This window comes from Poecilia reticulata, linkage group LG2, assembly GCF_000633615.1.
Source record: "Poecilia reticulata strain Guanapo linkage group LG2, Guppy_female_1.0+MT, whole genome shotgun sequence".
NCBI classification, from domain to species: domain Eukaryota; kingdom Metazoa; phylum Chordata; class Actinopteri; order Cyprinodontiformes; family Poeciliidae; genus Poecilia; species Poecilia reticulata.
The window spans coordinates 11509325-11525456 of record NC_024332.1 but is presented as its reverse complement, the minus strand read 5'-3'; the positions used below and the strand labels follow the sequence as shown (position 1 = coordinate 11525456).

At 39.2% G+C, this 16132-nt stretch overlaps 1 pseudogene; it reads left to right on the top strand.

Annotated features, from left to right (window-relative positions):
• The window catches only part of LOC103477760 (uncharacterized), a 34656-nt pseudogene extending 19577 nt beyond the window's left edge, over nt 1-15079 (top strand).
• The last annotated feature ends 1053 nt before the right edge of the window (nt 15080-16132 follow it).

Sequence of the window (16132 nt, the reverse complement as noted above, 5' to 3'; positions counted from 1 at the left end):
GCTGGTGCCCATCTCCAGCCAACGTTTCGGGCGAGAGGCGGGGTACACCCTGGACAGGTCGCCAGTCTGTCGCAGGGCAACACAGAGACACACAGGACACACAACCATGCACACACACACTCACACCTAGGGGCAATTTAGAGAGGCCAATTAACCTGACAGTCATGTTTTTGGACTGTGGGAGGAAACCGGAGTACCCGGAGAGAGCCCACGCATGCACAGGGAGAACATGCAAACTCCATACAGAAAGACCCCAGGCCGGGAATCGAACTCAGAACCTTCTTGCTGCAAGGCAACAGCTCTACCAACTGCGCCACTGTGCAGCCCTATACTTCAGATATACTTATAGGTAGTACACTTAATATTTAGTATACTTAAAGTATACTTTCACAAATTTAAGTATGTTTGAAGTATACTGAAGTATACTTTTTTTTCACCTTGGGAGTGAGTTCTGGAAAGGCGTCTGGAGGCTGTTGGGATGAAACCTGCAAAAATTTAGCAATTTCTTCTAACCGAAACATTGTGGGCTCTTTGCACATACGGAGTTGACGTCACATGACCCAATGTGGCTCACTTCTTTCCGGTTTGAGTTACCATGACAGCTAGAAAAGACAAAGTCATATTTCAGATGCAAAATAGCAATACTATGAACATTGGTGTCTTCCTTTTATAATGGGTTTTCTAAGTTTTCATTAATTTCCAAGCAATCTTGAATTAAGAAGATTTTACATGACGGGTGGCAACCCCAGTCTATACTATAAATATCGGATTAAGATTAGAGCCTAAATACGTTTTATTTCCAAAACAGAAAGGCTACGTAATGTTAGCCAGCTAACAAATTACTATTGCTATCCTAACATATCAACTAACAGCTAGAAAAAACCAAGACACGTACCTTCGTAGTCAAACTGGTATCATTCAGCGAGGAATTAGTCCAGTTTAGATTATGTTGATGAAGAAAAATTGTTTGCAAATAGTGATATATCTTCAAATCATATTTGTGGCAGCAGCTTTAGAGTCCAGAAACAGCGTTAACTACACACACCGGAACTAAAGATACACCGTTTCGAGCCATAACGGAATTTGTGTGACGTCATGTGAAAAGGGTCTATTTAATAAAACGGAGACAATTAAGCAACATGGTCACCTAGGTGAAAAAAAGTGTACTTTAGTATATTTCAAACATACTTAAATTTGTGAGAGTACACTTTAAGTATACTAAGTATTAAGTGTACTACCTACAAGTATATCTGAAGCATACTAAAAGTATACTTGTACCAATTTCGAAATTAGAACTTTAAACACACTTAAACATAATTGTACCAAAATACACTTTTAATATATTAAATAAAAGTATACTTTAAGTGAACAAAATATATATTTGTCCAAGTGTAAATATACACTTTCTCAAGTATATTTAAAATATATTTTGTGTATATGCAGTGGTGGAGAAAGTACTCAAAAAATGTACTTAAGTAAAAGTACAAATACACAGACAAAAATGTATCAAGTAAAAGTAAAAAAGTCCTGGCTTTTAAAAATTCTTAAGTATTAAAGTAAAAAGTACTTGCTGAATGCATTACCTAATCGCTAATATCAAATGTACCGATTGTTTTTAATTTTAATACATCAGAATGTGCCATTTTAATAAACAATACCACAAATAAAGCATGTTGTGTTTGCTCTCTATAACATAGTTTAGACATAGTTTAGACTTAGATAATTTCAGGGATGGAAACATCTGGTCTCCTGTCCTAACATAGCATGAACTTCACTTTTTTTTGCCACTAGTAGCATTTATTTTGAAAGACAACCAACTGAAAGGGGATTGAAAGAGGGTGGGTGGAGGAGGACATGGAACAAAGGAGCCACATAGCAGAGTTGTAGTCTAGACCACCGAACCCAAGACCAAGTCAAGACCAAGACCAGGACCCTGCGCTACATGACACAATAAAATTAAGTGCACCTATCAAAATTGCTTCTCAAATTGATCTGAAAGATCCACACTACCATAAAAACACCTAGATATTAAATACTTAAGAGCTGAAATAAATTTAACCAGAATCAACTCAAACTCTTCTTTATTCTGTTTTGATTTCATCTCTGTGCTACAATCCAGGTCTCCTGCCATCCCTAAAAAAAGGCAGTTGCCCATACTACCCATGTCAGAAATAACAACTGTCTGCACCATTAAACATAGCAATTAACGGTAAACAACGCTCAACTATAAACACTGTCCAAGGCGCAATAAGCAAGAAGTAACCAAGCAGGAGGTGACTGTTCTCATCCTCCCTCCTGCTGCAATGTCTGCCACCATGACAGGTGGAAAACAAAGAGCAATGAGCATGCTTTGCGTTCTTACGTTCTTGTTTTATTTATTCGCCAATTATAAATATATATTATGAAATAAAATAATAGCTATTGCAGTGTACACACGCAGAGTATTACAAGAACACAGAACGAGGCTTCAGTCCTATCAACCTTAGTAAAGATCTGTCCAGAAGAATCGGATTGTTCCTGAATAACTTATTACTATATTGCACTTTGGTCACAGCGTTGTCCCATACTTGCGACACCTCAGTCAACACCTCCACACAATAATTCAGGGCATGAGTGACAACTTTTTTTCATCGCGGATGCAACATGTGTGTCTCAGTCTGTACAGCTAGCTTTGCTAGCATCACACACCCACATAGCTTACCTTTCTTTAAGCTTTCCTTCCAAGTGGCGCTAAAATCTGGACGAAGTTCCCACCGTCTGTGAAAGCGAAGCGCTGCTGATTTTACATGGCGCCATATCTATGATTTATGCAGTGCTATTATATTACTGGCGATTAGACAGACATTCTCCCGCTCAGAGGAAACCACTGCGCATGTCTGGAGCTCCGCGTGCGAGTAAAGGGGGAGGCGATGGGTGACAACAGACATGTAAGTCACGTTATTGCTTGGATTTTACGACGACACCTTAAGTCCCCGAACTTCACATTTTAATGGAAAAAAAAGAGCAACGCGACTTGGATGTAACGAGTAACGCGACAGTTTTGTAGAAATGTAGTGAAGTAGAAAGTACAGATACTTACTGTAAAATGTAGTGGAGTAAAAGTAGAAAGTATCCATTATTAAATCTACTTAAGTACAGATACATGAAAATTGTACTTAAGTTACTTTTGTTACTTACCTCCACTGTGTATATGTAAAAATATATGCTCGAAATATAATTTTTTTAAATTCACTTAACACTACTTTAGATTATTAATTTCAGTATGTTTTAAATTACATCTCAGTGTAAATTTTAGGCTAATAAAGTATGCCTTAATTTTCTTTATTTAACCAGGTGAACCTCATCGAGATCCAGATCTGATTTTCAAGAGGGACCTGGGCAGAAGTCTGCATCACACAACCTGATTACAAAATATAACTAATTGATACATATGCAGAAGTATGTCTTTTAGGCACCTTTAAAGTGTGTTTAATGTAATATTTAGGCATACTTTAAGTACCTAAAAAGTATGAATTTTTAAGTGCCTTAATAATCTTTTACTATTGATTAAAATTGCATACAATAAAAAAAATTATAATCATGATGTAATTTTTAAGAAAATACCCAATCCATTTTCAGATGTGTAATGTAAAACCTTATAATCAATGGCATTAGCTCTAGTTCACACTCCAGACCAGATGGTGGCAGTATTGCACACTTTCATATGTTTAAAAAACATCACAAAGAGAAGAAAAAACTTGAACGCAGGGAAGATAACAAGCGCTGTTCAAATTTGCCATTTTTAGTCGCATAATATTGCCTTAACAATGGTTACTAATTTTGGTAAAATTAGTAACCAAAAAATTCTAGCTGGTGACATCCTAATCCGAGTTAGACGACAACACAACGGGACGACAACTGATGGAAATGTGTGTCACAAAAGGAGCCCCGAGGGATGAAGGCTGCCAAGTGTTGCTAGCTGGTGGTACGTTTGCTTATTAATTATCTTCATTTAATTATAAACACTGCAGTAAAGATATATAACTTACGTTAGTTTCATAAATAATTAATTTATAAATTTTATTGTGACTTGTATGATTATTACAATAGGAATCATTCAGCTTCATGTTATAACTCCATGGAGGCTGTTTGTTGCAACTTATAGTTTTATTCATAAACTTAACCTGGTTTTAATTAAGCTCCATAAGACAAAGAGACTTTGATATGGTGAGGTTGTTGTTGTTCTAATTCGTTCATCAATGTTTTTATCTTCAACATATGTTTGCAGTCTAAGCAAATGAAGATGAAAGAGGAAGCCAGAGAGATCAGGTGTTGGAAAACCTAAAGACTTTCTGTCTCAGAAGAAGCTCTGACTCCACCAGATCACCAACCAGCTCAGAAGATTAACCTTCACATTGTCTTCATGATGTAAGTTTGTTTTTGTTTTGCTTTAATAAGGAGTAAGCTACATTTTCAACAGCAAAACCTGCTGTGTTACCAACACCAAGTGCTTAATAAACATGATTTGATTTAAAGATAACTGGACAGAATTTTTTCCCTTGTTAATCTAACATTTCTCTTTCATACATTTTATTTGTTGTTGGCTTYCAGGGCCCTGTGATGGACTGGTGACCTGTCCAGGGTGAACCCTGCCTCTCATCTGATGGCTGCTGGAGATGGGCACCACCAGCCCCTCTCGCTACCCTGCAAGGATCATCGTGTTCAGATCATGGATGGCTAGCTTTTAAGGTAGTTTGTCACTGATTCTATGACATTGCTGACTATTTTTTTCTACTTCTAACATAAACAGGCAAAGACGACACCCAGAAATGTTTTTCCACCCCAGGCATCCGGTCCCAATCATCATCAGTTCTGATGATGTCACATACATGGCGAGTCCACAATGTCTTAAAATTGTAAGTATTATTTTTTTATTTGCCATTTTTCTGTATTTTTTAAAATACAAATGCTTTCTCTGTTTAATTGCTGTAAATGCCCGCTCCATGCTTTATGTCCTGATTGTAGGTTGTTACCCATAGTACCCAGTAGGGGCGCTGTAGTTTGGTTCATGTTGAGTTAGTGTCTTTATTTGAACAGTAAAATAAGAGGAAGTGTTGCTAGCCTCCTGTCAGTCAGCACTTTGGGCTGAAATATCCCACGGACAAGCGGAAGAGGAGGATATTCTTCATCTTAATGACTGGATTGTAGCCACATGCCCTTTTTACGTCACAGCGCAGCTACCACATGCTTGACCGTCTCACAAACACAAGCTACAGTAGTAAATACATGCTAATGTACATTGCGGACTAGCAGTCCGGCAGAAGGTTTTTGCGTCAGGACTCGAAAAATAATGGTTCTCCACTGTCAGTGGGGTATCTGCACAGGCGATGTCAGGTATCCTGATCGTATTTGTGGAACTAAAATTCACAGATTTCCAAAATCTGAAACGGAAWGCCTTGCTTGGATCAAAGCTTGTGCACGACCGCATTTGCAGCTCAACCGTTGTAGGATCAATAAGAACAAAAGTGTGCTGGTGTAAGTATTATTGCTTTGCTTTGCTTCCTTTGTGTTTAGTGAATGAAAAAAAAATTGTCAATAATAAACACATCCATTATAAAAACCTTTTAGCCAAGTACAGCATAATGGCAGTACCGATACAACTTCTACACCTTGAAGCCTGTCTGTTACACAGTCTTACATTAGCTGAACAGATCAATATGCAATGTGTACCGTATCTGACATGCATTAAAGATTTTATTTTACCTGAAAAGGATTTTTACTAAATTGTAATCGTGTTAGCCACGCTAGCACCGAGTTCCGTGTATCAGGCCTAGGCAAACATTTGCCAACAACAGAAATCACTGGTTTCAAAAGTAACCCTCAAAACCACAAATGCCCGACTTACCCAGCCTTGCAAGAACAACAGTGATCTTGTCCACAGCTATATTTGTGCTGGGGGTGTGAGGATCTGCTGTTTTCCTCATCGGCCGGTAGCATTTAGCTGCAACACGCACAATGTTGGAGGCATCGCGTGGCTCAAAAAATTTGACATAAACGTGTTGGTTCCCCCGTCCATTGTCGTGGCTGATATATTGTGAAAATCCGGCAGAAATGCCACACTAATCGACTCAGAAATATTCTGCAGAGAGTCAGTCGAAGTGAAAGACGCCATGTTTACACATAGAAGCTAAGCACCGCGAGGCTTTGTTTGTGAGAATTGCAGCACATGGGACTTTCGAGGGGCGTTTCTGGGCGGAGCTTGGTAATGTCCATTCCTAAGAATGGACATTGCTCTATTGTTCTTTTTTGTAGGTTCCTGTAAGGTGCAGTGAACGGGAATGTTCTGTCGTTGATCCTCACTTTCATGTTTTATTGTCACACTTAAATTTTCATGTTCATGTGTTCACTTTTGATGTGTAAACTGATAATTTATGTAAAGTTCATAAAGTTGTGAGTAAAATTGGACAATTTTAAAATGTCGGTAATAAAAGAAAATATTTGAATTACCTTGGGCATCTTGTGTAATTAATCTTTCCATGTAATTGTAGCCTAAAACAATGTAAGTACTGTAGTGTAGTTATGCATGTAATGTACAAAATAGGAAAGTAGGAATAAAGACGAATTATGAGTAATTAAAATTTTAGTTTATTATCAATAGCAGTAAGTCAAAAATAAAAATTAAGTGTAATTTAAATACATTACTAATATATTAATAGTATATGTAAAATATATTTGAAGTATATTAAATATTTTAATCTATGACAGAATTATTACACTCAAAATATAATTATATCAAAATGTAATAATAAAGCTCTGAAATATTATATTTAAAAAGTATACTTTAAGTACACTACGTACAACTTGAAGTTGTTCCAAAAAAGTACGTATAGTATACTAAAGTATACAATAAGTTGTAATTTAATACTATTTAAATACTACTAAAGTATACTAAGTATACTAAACCACAAAAAAGGTGTTCCAAGATAGTACAGTTTAAGTACATCAATCAAAGTATAGTAAAGTATGTTAAAATTTAGTATACTAAATTATACTTTTTTTTTGCTATGAGGCTTGTTGTGCTTTGTCATGCTAAGGAAGTAAAAAGCCCAAACCGTGACCTCCCTGTTAGTCTCTGACACTAACGACAATAAACACACACAATATACCGTATTTTCCGCACTATAAGGCGCACCTAAAAACCTTCAATTTCCTCAAAAGCCGACAGTGCGCCTTATAATCCGGTGTGCCTTATACTGTATATGGACCAATATTGAGCCACAACAGGTCTAGCAACTACGGTAAGCAGCCGCCAACTTCATTTTYGCCCGTAGAAGAAGCGCGCTGTGCATGCTGGGATAGTTGTCAGAACGCTGGTTTGTTAATAAAGTTTGACTGACCTATCTACCTACCGACCTGATAATCATGTCGTCTGCAGGTCATTTAGCACCACGTTCTCCACGAACATGCTGTGCGCGAATGGAGAAGGGTGACCATCGTCCGGCCACGCCCCGGCCCAGTCGAGGAAGGCTCTCCTCGCCGACCGGAGTCGGACTGTTTTGTTGACATTCTTTATGTCAACAAAGTGACTTTAGACATTCATCCGGGGTGCTTCGACTAGGGTTACCAAGGGACCAGCCCCTATACATTTAAAGCCGGGGAGCCGGGGAAAGAGAGACAGAGACTGTGGCAGCAGCGTGTCGGTTGGTCTGTGTTACCCAGAAAGCAGTTGGGCACAATATCGCAACACCATGAGTGAAACAACGACGGGGCAACCTACTGTACTCAGGGACCACTTCTTTATTACTACACATCCACATTTGTAGAGTACAGAACAAATCACGTCCCGTATCGGTTCAATAGCGCTTCGGAGCATGACGTCACTGCTCTAGTCGGAGGGGTATCAGCGCCATCTTTGGTGTCCATAAACGTAACCGACAAAAACAACAGTCTTGCAGATTTTTTTAATCCAAGTTACTTAAAATAATTCAGCTATGGTACGAACTTGCTGTGTTATTGTCTGTAATGTCCAATCACACGACTGAAACGGTAAAAGATGGAAAACGGACTTTCGTTTCACTATTTTCCTGCTTGGAAACAACGCGAGGAGGCTAAGTTATTGGAGCTAACAAAAAGAAAACAAATGTTTATTACATTATTGTGAAGTAAACTACAGTGGGGCAAAAAAGTATTTAGTCAGCCACCAATTGTGCAAGTTCTCCCACTTAAAAAGATGAGAGAGGCCTGTAATTTTCATCATAGATGTACCTCAACTATGAGAGACAAAAGGAGAGAAAAAAATCCAGAAAATCACATTTTCTGATTTTTAAAGAATTTATTTGCAAAATATGGTGGAAAATAAGTATTTGGTCAATAACAAAAGTTCATCTCAATACTTTGTTATATACCCTTTGTTGGCAATGACAGAGATCAAACGTTTTCTGTAAGTCTTCACAAGGTTCTCACACACTGTTGGTGGTATTTTGGCCCATTCCTCCATGCAGATCTTCTCTAGAGCTGTGATGTTCTGGGGCTGTCGCTGGACAACACGGACTTTCAGCTCCCTCCACAGATTTTCTATGGGGTTGACATCTGGAGACTGGCTAGGCCACTCCAGGACCTTGAAATGCTTCTTACGAAGCCACTCCTTCGTTACCCGGGTGGTGTGTTTGGGATCATCGTCCTGCTGAAAGACCCAGCCACGTTTCACCTTCAATGCCCTTGTTGATGGAAGGAGGTTTTCACTCAAAATGTGACGATACATGGCCCCATTCACTCTTTCCTTTACACGGATCAGTCGTCCTGGTCCCTTTGCAGAAAAACAGCCCTAAAGCATGATGTTTCCACCCCCATGCTTCACATTAGGCATGGTGTTCTTTGGATGCAACTCAGCATTCATTCTCCTCCAAACACGACGAGTAGAGTTTTGACCAAAAAGTTCTACTTTGGTTTCATCTGACCATATGATATTCTCCCAGTTTGGATCATCCAAATGCTCTCTAGCAAACTTGAGACGGGCCTTGACATGTATTGGCTTAAGAAGGGGGACACGTATGGCACTGCATGTGCCTGGCGGCGTAGTGTGTTACTGATGGTAGCCTTTGTTACTTTGGTCCCAGCTCTCTGTAGGTCATTCACTAGGTTCCCCCGTGTGGTTCTGGATTTTTGCTCACCGTTCTTGTGATCATTTTGACCCCACGGGGTGTGATCTTGCGTGGATCCCCAGATTGAGGGAGATTATCAGTGGTTTTGTATGTGTTCCATTTTCTAATAATTGATCCCACAGTTGATTTCTTTACACCAAGCTGTTTACCTATTGCAGATTCAGTATTCCCAGCTAGGTGCAGGTTTATAATTTTGTTTCGGGTGTCCTTTGACAACCGAACACAGTTTAGAGTGTGACTCTAAACTGTGTTTAGAGTCACACTCTAAACACAGTTTAGAGTGTGACTGTTTGAGGTTGTGGACAGGTGTGTTTTATACTGATAACGAGTTCAAAWAGGTGCCATTAATACAGGTAACAAGTGGAGGACAGAGGAGCCTCTTACAGAAGAAGTTACACGGCTGTGAGAGCCTGAAATCTTGCTTGTTTGTAGCTAACCAAATACTTATTTTCCACCATATAGTGCCAATAAATTCTTTAAAAATCAGAAAATGTGATTTTCTGGATTTTTTTTTTCTCCTTTTGTCTCTCATAGTTGAGGTACATCTATGATGAAAATTACAGGCCTCTCTCATCTTTTTAAGTGGGAGAACTTGCACAATTGGTGGCTGACTAAATACTTTTTTGCCCCACTGTATTTTACTAGTGTTATTAAATTTACAGTTTTAATACTGATGTGTGTTCTGAGATGTCCTCTTAATGGCAAAATGAATGAGCTCAATCCTGACTGGGGTCCAGCGCTGAATATGGGTCACTGCGAGGTAAACGCCACAACATCGAACCGACCTGGGCATCAATTAAAGAGGCAATACAGCAAAACCATCAACAAGTGGGGGAGCGAGTTACAGAGACTGTTTTTATTATTTACCCCAGAAGAGGTAAATAATGAAAACACAGTAGCGGAGGCAACAAAAGAAGAGCAAGTTGGAGAGGCTGAGGAGGAAGGAACCCCAGGAGAGGAGCTCAGCAAGGCTGCAGACTCTGAAGAAGAACATAAACCATTTGTGTTGAAATACAGTTGGAAGTGGCTGTTTTCTCTCATTTAATAATTTAATGTATTAAACATCCATGAATCGTTTGATTCAAGCACTTCAAGTTGCATGTAAACAGGTGCAGAAATGAATCACATTTTAAGTAAAAATTTGATATTTAAATATTTCAGGTAATAAACATACATGTAATGAAAGATATTTTTAAATAAATATTTCATGTGATTAAGGTAAACAATTATATAATCAGACATGTGTCAGGACACTGGGTTTTTGGGTGTGTTTTGCTTTTCATTTTATTTAGCTTCATGTTTTAATTCACTTTAGTTTAGCCCTTCATGGTCCTTTTGATATTATTAGAGGTATTTAGTGTAGCTAGAATTATATTATTGCTTTTCCTTGTTTGTCTGAGTTAATCTCAAGCCTTCTTTAATGACTATAGTTTAATTCTATTTTATCCTTCTAATTATTTATTTCAGCCTCCCTGCAGGGTTTCTAGTAATGTTTATTTCTTAATTTGATCACCATAGGTTCAGTTATTCTTCCATGTCTGAGTCTGTATCTTTCTTTAGTAATTCTAGTTGGGTTATTTCTTTGTTTAGATCTTCTAGTTTCTCTTGCTCTTTGTTCCTTAGTTCTTATTGTTAGGTCAGCCTTGCATCTATTTAGTTATGGTTTTCCTCATAACTTTCTCTCCTAGTTCATCAGGTTTTCTTTACTCTTAGTGTCTTTTGTATTAGAAGTATTTTTCAGTTCCTTGTTTCCTCCCGTTTGTGTTCTTGCAGATCTCCTTAGTTTCCCTGTTCCACCTTCTCCCCAGCCCTCAGCCAGCTCCTTCACACAGATTGAGTTAATGGGACACAATTTGGAAGCTACTAAAGAAAACATTTAATGTTAAAATTATCTAAATTATTGAATATGACTTAAAATTTTAATACAGGATCGTGTGCCTCGTGTAATAGCATGAATGACCACTTTTTTGTATCAGTTTGTCACAAGACAAAGCATTTATTTACAGCAGTGTTCGGGAATTGACAGTCCCTATGTGAAACTCCGAGCGCTTGAGGAGGGACTAGTAAAGAACAGCTGGCCGAAATTAGCGTTCATAAATCGGCTCAACCTTGAGCTGAACGTCCCTTACTCAGCGGAGCGCGGGATATCCAGTATCCAACTTGAAAACAACTTCACTGCGGTCGGTAACACAATGAAAACACCGGTGTTCTGAATAGTTTGGTTTGGTCTGTGGACACCAAAAATGGCGCCGAGCGACGTAAACGTCATACGCTGTGACGTCAGCTCCAAAGCTCTATACGGGACAGGTGGAAACCCAAACTGTAGCGTCTATTCTATGCGCATTATAAGGCGCGTAGAATAGGCGCCTTATATATGAAAAAAGTTTTAAAATACGCCATTCATTGAAGGTGCGCCTTATAATCCGGTGCGCCTTATAGTGCGGAAAATACGGTACTTGAAAATAAGGTAAAAACATTGTCCGTTAGAATGTTGATACTTATATAGCACATTTTTACAAGAACAATGTCCAAGAATATTGCCTACTAGCATAAGCTAAGGTTAATGTTAACCACAAAGTTTAAGAAAGTAAAACTCACCTTTGTGTCTGTGAATGTATAACGAGGCGTACATCTTAAAACCTTTCTTCAGCTTACTTGTTGGTTGGGGCTTTTGATCGATGTACATACCTCGGCCAAGCCCTGCAAGCACCTGGGGTAAAATGCCATTTTCAATAGATCAGAAACAACCGAGCTGCTTTTTTCCAAACGCGGAAACTGACATGCAAAGAGCCCATTTAAAGCAGTTTTAAGTAGTGCAATACACCATCTCCACCATTGAGTGACAGCAGTGCACAAACAGGCGTTCAGTGTGTTGTTGAAGAAGAAATCTTCCCATGTTGTGGGGCACTACCTAACACATAACGGCTAGTCCTCCTGTTAAAAAGAAGCCGAAGTTTGACAGTTAATACATATGAGGTATGTGTCTTATTAACTTCACATTTTCTTTGAGAAAATAACATTGACCATGTTCTCTATCTTTGTAATGTTAGCTATGAGCAATTAAAGCCAATCCTACCTTGCTGTAAGTTAATGTTAGCTAAAGTTATTGAACCCCATTACTGTAAAGTTAGCTCTTAATCGTATGCATATTTTAAAGGCAGGCAAATAGGGGTTTTCCTTCCAATTTTAATCTAGCAAATTAAAAACTACTATATTAGTCAAAGTTATCCTTTATGTGCATTATTTAGCAACTTGACTGATGTGACATCGTGCTTGTGTTCTTTGCTTTGGCAACTTTAGCCACTTGAAGACCCATTTTCGCCTAAGGACACATGGTTGGGAGTTGAGGGGACAAAGTTGGCTAATTTTGATAATGGATGATAATGAGGACCAGCCACTAGAGAAAGAAGTCCCTGTTTGACCAAAGGGAAGCAATTCTCCGAGAAAATTAGATATGTCATTTTTGTGTTACTATTTTCTTCAGGTGAAGTGGGACGGGACAGGTAAATGGGGAAGGTGGACCAGGAATCAACATTCACCATCTGAGTTAAAAGTTACATTTTAGACAACTAAAAACTGGTGTTAAACCTATTTATTTATTAATAAACCTATTGCAAACATCTATAAACCAGAATGTCTGGTTGGAAATAATTTTGAATACTTAAGTGAAAAGATACATTCATGTTCCTAAAATTATACATTAAGTCAGTGTTTTTCAACCTTTTTTGAGCCAAGGTACATTATTTTAATTGAAAAAATCTCAAGGCACACCACCAACCCAAAATGTAAACAAAGATACTCTGTAGCCGCCTATATTACATATATAGTCATTCTTATCAAAGTCTCTTGAATAGGAATCAAATAACACAAAAATGCATTTTTATCACATTTTACAGTTCTTATTTCAAATTGCACTTAACATGTCCACTACAAAAATACCCCTGAACACCTGAACAGTTCCACAACACTGTGGTCTTAAATTTAAAGAAGTTGTAGAAAACTTCAAACTGTTTTACAAACTAATCCACAAGCATTCTTTAGCCAGAATACAGAAAATAATTCTTATTCTGAAAGAAGCAATAATATTTGGGAAACATTTCACTTCATATTCACTGTTACAATATGAAGAGTTGCATGTACAAAATGTCAATATCTGTATATTTTACCCACCTAGTGTGAAACCTKTGCATGTTTGGATGAAAACAGCTGATTTTCTGGCAGAAATTGAAGAAAGACAAAGTTATTCCTCAACATCTCTCAGTCTCTCTCTGGTTTAAGTTTTTATAGTAGCCAGACTAGAGAAGCTGAATTTCACACAGATATGTTGTGGGAAATGGACCCATGTTCTTTCCAACCCAACTATTGCTGAGCTTCTCTGTCTTTTTCATCACTGTCGTCACAGTCTTGCTAGATACGATGCGCTCACCGCTACCTGTAACATTCATGCATCACTAATTCTCTTGTTGTAATGTAAAATGCTGTGTACCTACTGCCATCTAGTGGTAAGAAAATTACATGATTACRCCGCTAGTCACTGCTACAGCAGACACTCGAAGATGGCATTATTTGCAGATAATTCATTTTCAAAAAATCTTTTAAAATCAATTACCGTATTTTTCGGACTATAGAGCGAACCATACTAGCACCTTCAAAAAAAAATGTTGGAAAAAAAAACAACAAAAAAAACTGGAAGCTGCTCTCGGTTTTCCATAAGGACCCAGCAGAGGGCTGCGTCCTAATAAATCTGCTGCATATATTAAGGACGCAGCACTCCGTCTCCAAAGCCGAAACATGGTTTCGTTCACACAGAGCTTAAATGCAGCGGCTCTATTTCCCTCCTGTTGTGCCAGATCGAAAGCCTTCAACTTAAAAGCTGCATGATATGAGTTTGAAAACATCTCTGTCGTGCCTGCTGCTAGCATGTGGTTGAAAATTAGCACTTTCTTCTTTTGATTTACAATTTTGACTTCTAATAATTCACTTCCTGCTAGAGAGCCCACTGGTGGTTGAAGAAAAATATACAGCAAAGCCACATCGGGCCATAATCCGCATGGTTCAAAGTTTAGAAAAAAAGTAGCTTATAGTCCAGAAAATACGGTACCGTAGGTGAAATTGAATAATTTCCACTGCACACCTGACGATCACTCACGGCACGTGTGCCACGGAACAGTGGTTGAAAAACACTGCATTAAATGATTCAGTCCGAAAAACAACTGTGGCAGTCTGTATGAACTTCTGCCAAATATGTTTGGATGAGTAGACAAGATGGCGCCTGTGTGTGTTCAGGCTGCCGCTCGCCTGCTAAAATGTTGCTTTTTTGCCATTTGTCTGCTTGTGTTTGCTGTCATATCAACTTTGATGGACAGCGTTTGCGTGAGTGCAATAAGGACTTATTAATTGTGACTCTCTTTTCGATATCAAAGAGTCAATGGAAAGCCCCTTCTACGACTGGGACAGCTACAAACAAACTTTCCCACCCCCGTTTGTGTGTCCCCCAACCTCCCGTGAGTACCTGGCGTTGTGGCGACGTCCAGGAAATCCGAAAAGGAGGAGAAGAGGCTGCCGAGCGGGTGTCCAAGTTCGAATCAGGCGTGGCGTGCGGTGTATGGTTCATGCTAATCGGAGCTAGAGGTGGCTGCGTCGGATCCCACTCGTATGTGGCCTTACAGTCGGGGGTGCGGCCCCATCTACGCATCTCGCCTCTTGCCCGGGTTGTGGAGTTAGACGTGGACATCGCTGGACCCGCGATGGACGAGGTGCCTGGGCCCAAGGTCCATTACAACGTTTCTTTCTTACAACAGGAGAGCAGTATCGGTCATGCCAGTACCGCTGTTTGCCACGTGACCGTGGGAGATGTCTTCATCCTATCCCGATGTGCCCAGCTGACTGGACTCCTGATCGGACTTCTTTGTCATTGCAAAATCGGATTGGATTACTGAATGCTCGTTTCATTTCAAATAAATCGTTCTCTATTAATGAACTACTTGTTAGGAAAAACTTGGACTTCCTCTTCCTCACAGAGACGTGGCAGAGGGAAAATGAATTTGTCCACTTAAATGAGCTTTGTCCTGCTGGTTACTTGGCGGTAGGTAAGCCTCGCTCCGGACGCCGCGGAGGAGGACTGACTGCTGTGCACCGTGACTGGTGCACATGCCGACTGTCAGAAACAAGCCACATCACCTCTTTTGAAATCCTTATGATGGAAGTTGGTTYCTCAGATACATTTTATACTATTTTGATAAATCGGAGGATTGAGGAGGCCAGGGCAAGTTATTTTAAATGTCTAATAGCCTCAAATAAAAGAAATCCTAAAGTGCGATAGTATCGAAGAGCACTCTTGTGTCACCTGTTGCTGTAAATCATCATAACTCGACAATTAGCTGTGACGAGTTCTTGGATTTCTTCATTGATAAAGTTAAGTAATAAAGGACAGCTTGCCGCCTTGCCATAGTTCCCAGCATTTTGAACCTCCCACTCAAAGCTGGGCCTCATTTGAGCCCGTTACTGTGGAAGACATCTTCATCATCATCAAAAAAATGAAACCGTCCTCTGGTACTTTAGATGTTCTCCCTTTTAAACTGTTTATGAGGGTTTTTGATTCCATTGKGCCCTATATTACAAAAATRTTTAACATGTCTTTGCTTAGTGGTGTGTTTCCTCGTCTTTTTAAACATGCCATTGTGGAGCCACAGTTAAAGAAACCGGGACTGGACTCTTTTGAACTCAAGAATTTCCAGCCAATATCCAAGATTCCTTTCTTGGCCAAAGTCCTGGAAAAGGTGGTCTGCATCCAACTTAGATCATATTTGCAGGCGAATGACATTTATGACACTTTTCAATCAGGGTATCGTGAGTTTCATTCCACTGAAACAGCCCTGTTGAAGGTGTTTAGTGATATCATGATAGCAGCTGACACCGGTAAATGTTCTGTGCTGGTTTTATTGGATCTGTCATCGGCGTTTGACACAGTGGACCATGGCATCCTGATAAAC